This window comes from Aphelocoma coerulescens, chromosome 9, assembly GCF_041296385.1.
Source record: "Aphelocoma coerulescens isolate FSJ_1873_10779 chromosome 9, UR_Acoe_1.0, whole genome shotgun sequence".
In the NCBI taxonomy this organism is placed as follows: domain Eukaryota; kingdom Metazoa; phylum Chordata; class Aves; order Passeriformes; family Corvidae; genus Aphelocoma; species Aphelocoma coerulescens.
The window spans coordinates 23,886,294-23,894,768 of NC_091023.1; the positions used below are offsets into that span (position 1 = coordinate 23,886,294).

Consider the following 8,475-nt stretch of genomic DNA (forward strand, 5'->3'; position numbering starts at 1 on the left):
GAAATTCAATCCCTATGGATTCTCCCCCTGCATTAAATAGCAAGGAGGCCATTCCACTGTGTAGGAAGTGAGCAAAGCCTTTTGCTATGCACAGTCCTCACGGAGGTGGATACAGATGGTGTGGAATGATGATAAAAAAAATACAGAAATGTTAAATGCTCACACTGCTCTGAGTAGAAACTGAATAGAATCAGCTCTCACATTGCTTCTTCTGAGCACTTTAAGTCACACCTGTAATGCTTCTCCTCTGGTATTAGCAGAACTATAGGAAGGATATATTTTTTTCAAAATGTTGTTTTTTGTTAGACAATCCATTCTGTTCTCTTTCAGCTCTGCCTCGTTCAGGACCTGCAGAGACTGCTCTGGTGGGGATGGTTTTTTCACACTCCTGAAGGTGGAGCTGCAGGGATGGAGGGAATGTTGATGCAGCTGTTCTGCTAAAGGGCAGGTGAAAAACACTGATCTCAGGGAAGTGCCCAAAAATGCAGAGTCTGTTGGAGTGGGAAAAGTGATGCCCACAGGCCACACAATTGCTCCTGCCTGATTTCTGTGAAAATACATGCTGGGTACTCCTATGCCCGGGGTGAAGAGACTGACAGCCCTTTTACACACACACCTCTTCCTGAACTCACCTCCTCGCTGGCCCAGGAAATTCCAATTGTCACCACACATCAGAGGGTTAAACTTCAATTTGAATTATTGAGAGTGTGTCAGTGCACACACTGACATGGGCTGGTGGAAATCCCAATAAATCCTCTTCCTTCCTTCATTTTCTAATTATCAGCCCAAATGCATTGACTGAAGAAAAGACTTTGGGGTTTTCAAACCCACAGATTCTCATTGGAGTCACCACATGAACCTTGGGCTAAGATTTGCCTTTGTCCTGATGCACATAAAAAGTTTTTTAGGGCTTGCATCTTATGCCAGGTAATGTGAAATAGAAACCAGTATATTTTTAGTTGTTTATTTTGCATAAATGAAGCCAACACACGCACAAATATGAATATACACATATATTATGTAAATTCAGTAGAATGCTGTGGTTCTAAAGAAGGAGAAGCAGAAAAACCACATCACAGGCAACATTTCCTTGTGATTCTGTGAAGAATTAACACCAACTCTGTGCTTTTGCTTTGAAACAGAAGCTACAAAAGTATCTCTCAAGCCAAGAGAAAGAAAGGGAGTTTATTGCTAAACTTTCTTCTTGTATTTAATAGTTGGGTTTTGTCCTGACCTTTCTCACACAGCCCCCATTTGATTTCCTTCTCCACAGTGCTCCTACCACAACGTGGTTATTAATATTAAACACAGACTTTGGGGCACCCACACAGCCTCAGAAAAATATTCTGACTATCACCACAGAGATGAAACTGTGTTTAGCCACCCTTTGCAGATTATTTGCTGGTTTTTTAGTATTAACTTCAAGTTATATCTTGCATCTCTTCTCCATTTCCCAAGCCTACAGTTGTATGAACACCAAAAAGTCAGGAACCAGATATTTATGATTTGAAAGTAATTTTCTGTCTTTTCCCCACACCCCCACTCTATTTAAATTTTCATTTAGATAATATTTAATCCATGAAATAAAAAATTGCTTCTAAAACCACCTAAAATTAGTGGTAGCTGGTACTAAATTTAGACACTTCTCATAAAATCACAGAAGTTTTAACAAATTTCTCATTTACCTCTAGCCAGGTCAGAGTTAAACACATTTTCTACTGGAAGAAAACTTCGACTAGAGCACAAATGCTTTGTTTTGGGGGGTTTTGTTTACATTTTTTGGAGAATATTTTGATTGAGAGTTTATCTGGAGGCCAAGCACACCTTTAATTAAGCAGTTTTATGGGGCAGATTCATGAACCAACTTCATCCATTGCCCTGTGGCTCCTCAGATTTAGTAAACAATTTCATTTCTTATCCACCACTTGATCCATAAGGAAGCAGATGGATTTGAGTTGGGAACCTGTGGGTAATTTACAGAGTATTTTGTTTTTAGTCTCAATAAATTAATCAGGGAGGGCTGTTTGCTGCTTGTGTAAACTCCCAGCACATCTTTCTGAGGCAATGGATATTTGGTCACTGCAAATTCCCAGCTCCACGTTTCCAGGCTGCAGATGAGCTGCTCCAAATTAAGAGTAACAATTGGCAATCATCAGTATTTTAAATGACTCTTGGATGTGGAGCCATTTGTTGCATATTTAATTGATTCTTTCTTAAAATTATTTTCTCAGTTGGCATTGTAGGCAGCAGCAGCACCATGGGGAGAACCAGTTTAGGTGTAGTTGTCATTTTTTAGTGTAAGTTTTGAAAAGGTAGAAATCCTTTGGGTACCACAGGGCAGAGGTGGTCCATGCCCAGAAAGGTGGAGTCATCATTTTTACCCAGAAAAACTGAAACCTAAGATTCCAGCTGGTTGTTTCCTCTTGCCCAGGAATTTCTGTTCTTCCAGAGGAAATAAATCAACGTTTCTGGAGTGATTTCCAGATATGATAAAGGTGTTGCATAAACACAGAGAGCAACTGCAAGTCCTGCACTAAGGGGGGAGAAAGAAGGAAAATAAAGTTTGTAGCAAAGGAGGTTTTAAGTTAAATGAGCTTTGAGCAGGGGGATTGGACAAGAGGAAATCCAGAGGTGCCTTCCAACCTCACCCATCCTGTCATTCTGTGAAATCGTGGGTTATGAACCATTCTGGGATTTATTTTTTCCCTAGAAATGAAAACGATCTGTGGTTCCTATTTTTGGAGTTTGTACCAGTGCTACCCATGATGGAAAGTGCTGGAAATCAAAACAGTGAAAAAGCCAAAGCAGTGGGACCTCAGACTCACAAGGTAAGATTTATTTAAGAGAGGTCACACCTGGTTTTCCTTGCTTTCCCTTTGACTGATAAGTGCATTTGAGATTAATATAATCTGAATTACAGCAAAGAAGACTCCAAATGATAAATAATGCTGTTTGTATCCCCTCACCAATTGAATAATTTACAGTAAAAAAGGGCTTTTGTGGCTCCTGGTAACGTTCCTACTAAATAATTACAGATTGAATTTCAAGGGATAATGCAGCAAGTGAGAACATCTGAGAGGTGAAGTTTGAATTTCTCAGAATTCAAAGATTTTACCACAAATTCTTTTGCGAATGCAACAAAATTAAGAAGTGAAATTAAAAAACAAAAAAACAAAAAACCAATTTTTTGAGGTGCAGCTGGAAAAAGAGCACATCAATACACAGTTATACATTATGCACAATTCCAATCCTCCTAGCAGAGGAGTTTTCTTTTCAGAACTGTGCTAGTTTAATTAAAATAAAAGATAAAAATTGTGGTTCAAAAATACTTCAGTTCCAGAATATCTGTTAAGTATGAGCAGGGTAGGATTCCTTTATTACACCCTGAATTCTCTTTAATTGCTTTTAGTCTGTCTGAAACAGAAAGAAAAGGCAATAAAGGGACCAACCTTTTTCTGTAAGCCAGACACACAGTGATTTGCAGTCTCCATTCCCCACTGCACTCTGGAATGCTCAAGCTTTGTTTGTTTGAATTTAGTACTTATGATTATAAATTATCTACTCATAACCAAAGTCATTTGCATAGGAAAATTATCTTGCATCAAGTAGGATTTTAGTGCTTGTGTTTTAATACTGTAACAGCCTGTTAGTATGGAGATAATTAAAGGAATCCTGTAAACTCGAATTTGGTCTGAGAGTTACCCTAAAAAAGAGAAAAAAGCCAGTATGGAATTTAGCACTGCCCCAGATACTCTCACAAGCTAAAGTGAAAAACATTTTAGCGAATTTAAAGCTCAAAAAGCTACAATAAACAAAAATCACTAAACCCAGCTGCTGCATCCCCAAGAAGAGGGAAATACAGAATCATGGAATTGTTAAGGCTGGAAAAGACCTTTGAGACCATCAAGTCCCATCTTCAGCCCAGTCCCACATGTTCTCAGCACTGACCCCTCTCCCCAAGTGCCACATCCACACGTCCTTTAAACCCCTCCTGGATGGTGACCCCAGCACTGGCCTGGGCAGCCTGTCCTGGTGCCTGCCCATCCTTTCAGTGAGGAAATTCTTCCTAATATCCACTCCAAGCCTGCCCTGCTGCAGCTTGAGTCTGTTTCCCCATGTTTCTGTTGATGGTTCCCACCACATGGGGGAAGGGGATTAACCAAATTCAGTGTCCTTTACACATCATTGACTGTAAAGGTGCCTCAAAGTATTGCCCTGGATCAAGTCCTTATCCCTACATCTTTTTCCATTGGATGCCCAGCTAAAAGTGGGAATTTCACTTTATAAAAGCTGGAAAATGTTTATTTTTTAAATCTGTCTATTTTTTAAGCCTTCACAAAAACTCTCCTGAGATAATACAGCTCACTAGTTGGGGTTAAAAAAAAAATCATTTTATTACTTTTTCTCCTCCTGTTTATTTTTGTCCTGCAGGTGGGAGAATATCTTAAACTTATCGTGGTGATGTCTGTCTGGAAAGAAATTAATCTTGGAGCTTTGCCCCTCCAAACCTCTCTTGAAAACAGTCTTTAATCCTCACCCAAGTCCCAGTGCCATGGTACCCATCAAAGTGACTTCAGAGCAGGTGAGTCTGACTCTTCCAGCATCAGTCATTTAAAGGAGATGTAGGAGAGAAGGGCTGTGGATTCACTTTTGGGTACCAAGAGTCATTGTTGTAAATGAAAGAATCATGGAATGGTTTGGGTTGGAAGGGACATTAAAGCTCATTTCACTCCACCTCCTGGGACACCTCCCACTGTCCCAGGCTGCTCCAAGCCCCAATGTCCAGCCTGGCCTTGGACACTGCCAGGGATCCAGGGGCAGCCCCAGCTGCTCTGGGCACCCTGTGCCAGGGCCTGCCCACCCTCACAGGGAGGAATTCCTTCCAAATATCCCATTAAACCTTCCCTAGTTCAGCTGATGGCCATTCCCCCTTTTCCTGCCACTCCATGCCCTTGTAAAGAGTCCCTCTCCATCCTTGAAAGCCCCTTCAGGTGCTTATGTTATCTTATATTCTTCTATTATCAATAATTACTAATATCAGAACAGCGTTGATGCACCCACATCTCTCACAGGTGATTTCTGGAGTTCTCATGATGGGAATGGTTTTTGGAGTTCTCATGATGGGAAGAGCCTTCTCCTGCCCAGGAGCAGGGTGAACAAGCTCATGTAAGAAATGTGTGGAGCCTGCAGCGACCCCAGCCTGCACTGCTGTGATGTGTGAGCTGAGACAGAACTTGCACTGAGATTTAAGGTCTGTGAACCAGATTTGGGCTCTAAAACAACCCCCCACTTCTCACCTGTGCTTGTGCATTCCTGACTTAGACACAGGAGATGGTGCCTCAGTCTCTGCTCGGTGCAGAGGATGAGGAGATGGTAAATGAGAAACTCCTCAGGCAGCGTCAGCGCAGAGATTTTGTAGCTCTTGAAATAAGACCTGGAACTTTGTAAAAATAAAGTGTTTCCTTCCTCTTCTGTCTTCACAAGCTTCTTTTGGCTTTTCAAAGTGGTCACTGTGAATCATTGGGCATGGCAGGTGAATATAGTGGAGCCTTGTTCTTCTCAGATTAATAATGTTAATAATCATTAATAATAAGTCTTTAATAAACCATAATGCTACAATTTCCAGAAGTTTTTCCCACTGGCTGTGGTCAGAGTGTGGACTGGAGTCTGTGCAGTGATCACTGCAGCAAATGCTTCTGTCTCATGGAAAGGGAGAAATAAATGAAAGAAGGGAATGAAAGAAAGAAACGGGATAGTAGTGGGTTAATTGTGTGATAAGTGAGCAGGAATTTACACCAGAAAAATCATATTTTGTGGTCAATGCACTTGCTTGTAAATAGAAAAACATTTTCTTGTTTCATTAATTAGGCCAAAGCAGACTTGTCTCTCTCTGTGTTGAAGGAGTGAATTATGATCTGGGAAGAAGAATGGTGTAGATTGAGGCAAAGCAGCTGATATCAAAGGGAGATGAAATGTTCTATTCAAGATGTTAAATCTTCCCTCTCCTTTAATTCCTACTGTGCCAATGCTTCAGAGGTGCACACTGATAGCTCAGTGAAGAGGAATTCCTGTGCTGGCTCCGTGTGATTATCTGAGCAGCCCCTTTCAGGAACTGGAAATGCCTGTCCTGAGATTCCCACCCCCATCAGCTCCGTGCATTGTGAGGAAAACCCAGCTTAACATTTTCATGGATGTCTTCAGGTTTTCTGTAAGTATGAGCAACTTACCTCAAAAATGATATCAGAACCAAGTAATGATTTTCCTGAAGGTTGCACAGATGTTTATTGATCAAAGCAGGAATGGGATATCACTCAGTCATTCACATCTCAGGTGTTTGGGCTTTTTAACCCTCTGACTAAATTTTCTGGAAATGTTCCTCAGTGATCAGAGAAAACCACAGAAGTGTTTTTTTCTGGTTCGTTTGCTTGGTTGATTGGTTGGTTTGTGGCTTTCTTTTGGTTTGGTGTTTTATAAAATGTCTATTTCTAACTTAATTAAGACTGAAGGAGGGAATTAGCTGCCTATTTGGGATAAGTATCCTAATAGTGCTATTATAGAATCACAGAATAGTTTGGGGTGGAATAGACCTTAAAGATCATCCCAAACCCTGCAGGGACACCTCCCACTCATCCAAGGGGCTCCAAGCTCCATCTATTTATTTTCCAAGTATATACTTTCCTTTTACAATGGTGGGATTAAAACCTCAGGCTCAGTCAAAGGGCTTAAAGACCCATAAGGAGTTCCTGAAAATGCCTTCAGGAGTGACAGGATTATATTTGTGAGTGCTGTGGGATGGTGGAATTTAGTATAGAAACTTAGACCACCCTTTGAAAACTTCCTAAAGTGCAAATTTCCCTCTCCACAACAAAATGTGTTTCCTACAGGTTTTGGTTTTACTCACTTGGATACCTGGGAGCAGAATTCAGCCTGGAGAAGTTTTCACAGTGTCACTTGCAGGGAAATCTCCTCACGAGCTGCTGGAACCTCCAGAGTCCAGCCCAGCTTCAACCACCCTGGGATTCTGTGGGAGTAAATGTAGAATGCCAGGGGACATCAGTGGGATTTTATCATTCAGCTGTGACTTCACTGCCATAAAGATGCACCAGCAACCACTCAGGGGGTCACATTCCCTGGCACTGTAAAGGATCTTCATTAAATGAAAAATTAATAAAAAGCCAAACAGAAAAAAAACCCCAAAAAAACAACAAACCAAAACCAAAGTTCTCAAAGTTCCATGGAAATGCATTTCATTGATTTTTTCTTTTTTTCATGTGAACAATCAATCCCACTTATCTATCAGAATCTGGCTTCATTAGATAATGATTCTTAGCTGGTATTTTCTCTTTATCCCTGCACTCCAAAGGAGGTTTTTTGAACACTTCAGGTTTGCTAGGATTCGAAAGTTTTAACTTTCATTTTCCCTCTCACTAACACTCTGTCTCTCCACTGAACTGAGCTCTTTTTACATGTTATTTTCACCAGAAAACCCGCTCACCACTTCCCAACCTAAACCCACAATTTCCAATAATTCTTTTCCTCCCCACTCTCGCATTCATCTCCTCACACCAGAGGTCACTCCCTCAACCTTGCCATTATTTTATGATGGATGCATTTTCTGGGACTCTTTGTGTCGTTTGATCATTGATCACTTTCCCCCTCTCTTTACAATAGATGTGCCAATACCAATTAATCTTGAACCACTTGTTATTTTGTGACCTTTAGAAAGGCCACGTCTCATGATTTATTTGCTTCTGCCGGGTGCATTCAGAGATTGTTTTGCTGTGGTAACATCAGGGGTTTTCTGTGATTTTCAACTCATTTCCTCTGCTCCAAACGAACCCCCATCAAGCCATATTGACATTCTCACTCGGCTGGAGACTGGTAAATGTTATCTGGAGGACTGTTCTGTTTGATTTCCTAATTTTAATTGCTCCAGGCGATTCCTCCGGCACTAAAGTTAATTACAGAGAAAGAGACTTGCAGGCACTGCCGAGGGAACGTGGCCCTGCCGAGGGGAGCAGCAGGATGCGGGATGGAGCCGGGGATGGGGTGGGAGGAGGCAGGTGTCAGATGTTGGGGTAGGGAGGGTGGCACTGAGGACTTTGGGGGAGGTGGAAGAGAAGGAGCAGAAAAGGAGGAGCTGGTGGGTATCTTCATGTGGGGAGGCAGAGCTCTGTTTTTAAAAGGTAAGAAGTTGTTGGGGTTTTTTTGTTAATTTTTTTTCTGTCTGGTTTTGAGTGAGTAAGTTATTGCTTTTCCCTGTTGTTTCAAAATTCACAATTTAATAGTTTTATACCGTTTCATCCTTTTTTTTTTTTTTTTTTCCCTTCAAATAGATGAAGTTATTGTAATATTTCAAAACTAAGTTGCAGTTTTTAGGTCATTTTTTAAGAAAAGGACCATTATCTCCTCTCCTGGGTAAGTACAGCTCTTCGTGATTTTATGTTAACCTGTTTCTCCAGATTGTAATAATCA

At 41.0% G+C, this 8,475-nt stretch overlaps 1 long non-coding RNA gene across 1 annotated transcript; it reads left to right on the forward strand.

Moving 5' to 3' along the window:
- The first annotated feature begins 336 nt into the window (after positions 1-336).
- LOC138114726 (uncharacterized) lies at positions 337-8,010 on the forward strand. The gene is made up of 6 exons (XR_011152775.1): positions 337-448; positions 2,711-2,828; positions 4,432-4,582; positions 5,073-5,251; positions 6,035-6,208; positions 6,885-8,010. It is a non-coding gene; the product is annotated as an uncharacterized lncRNA (long non-coding RNA).
- Positions 8,011-8,475: the final 465 nt, after the last annotated feature.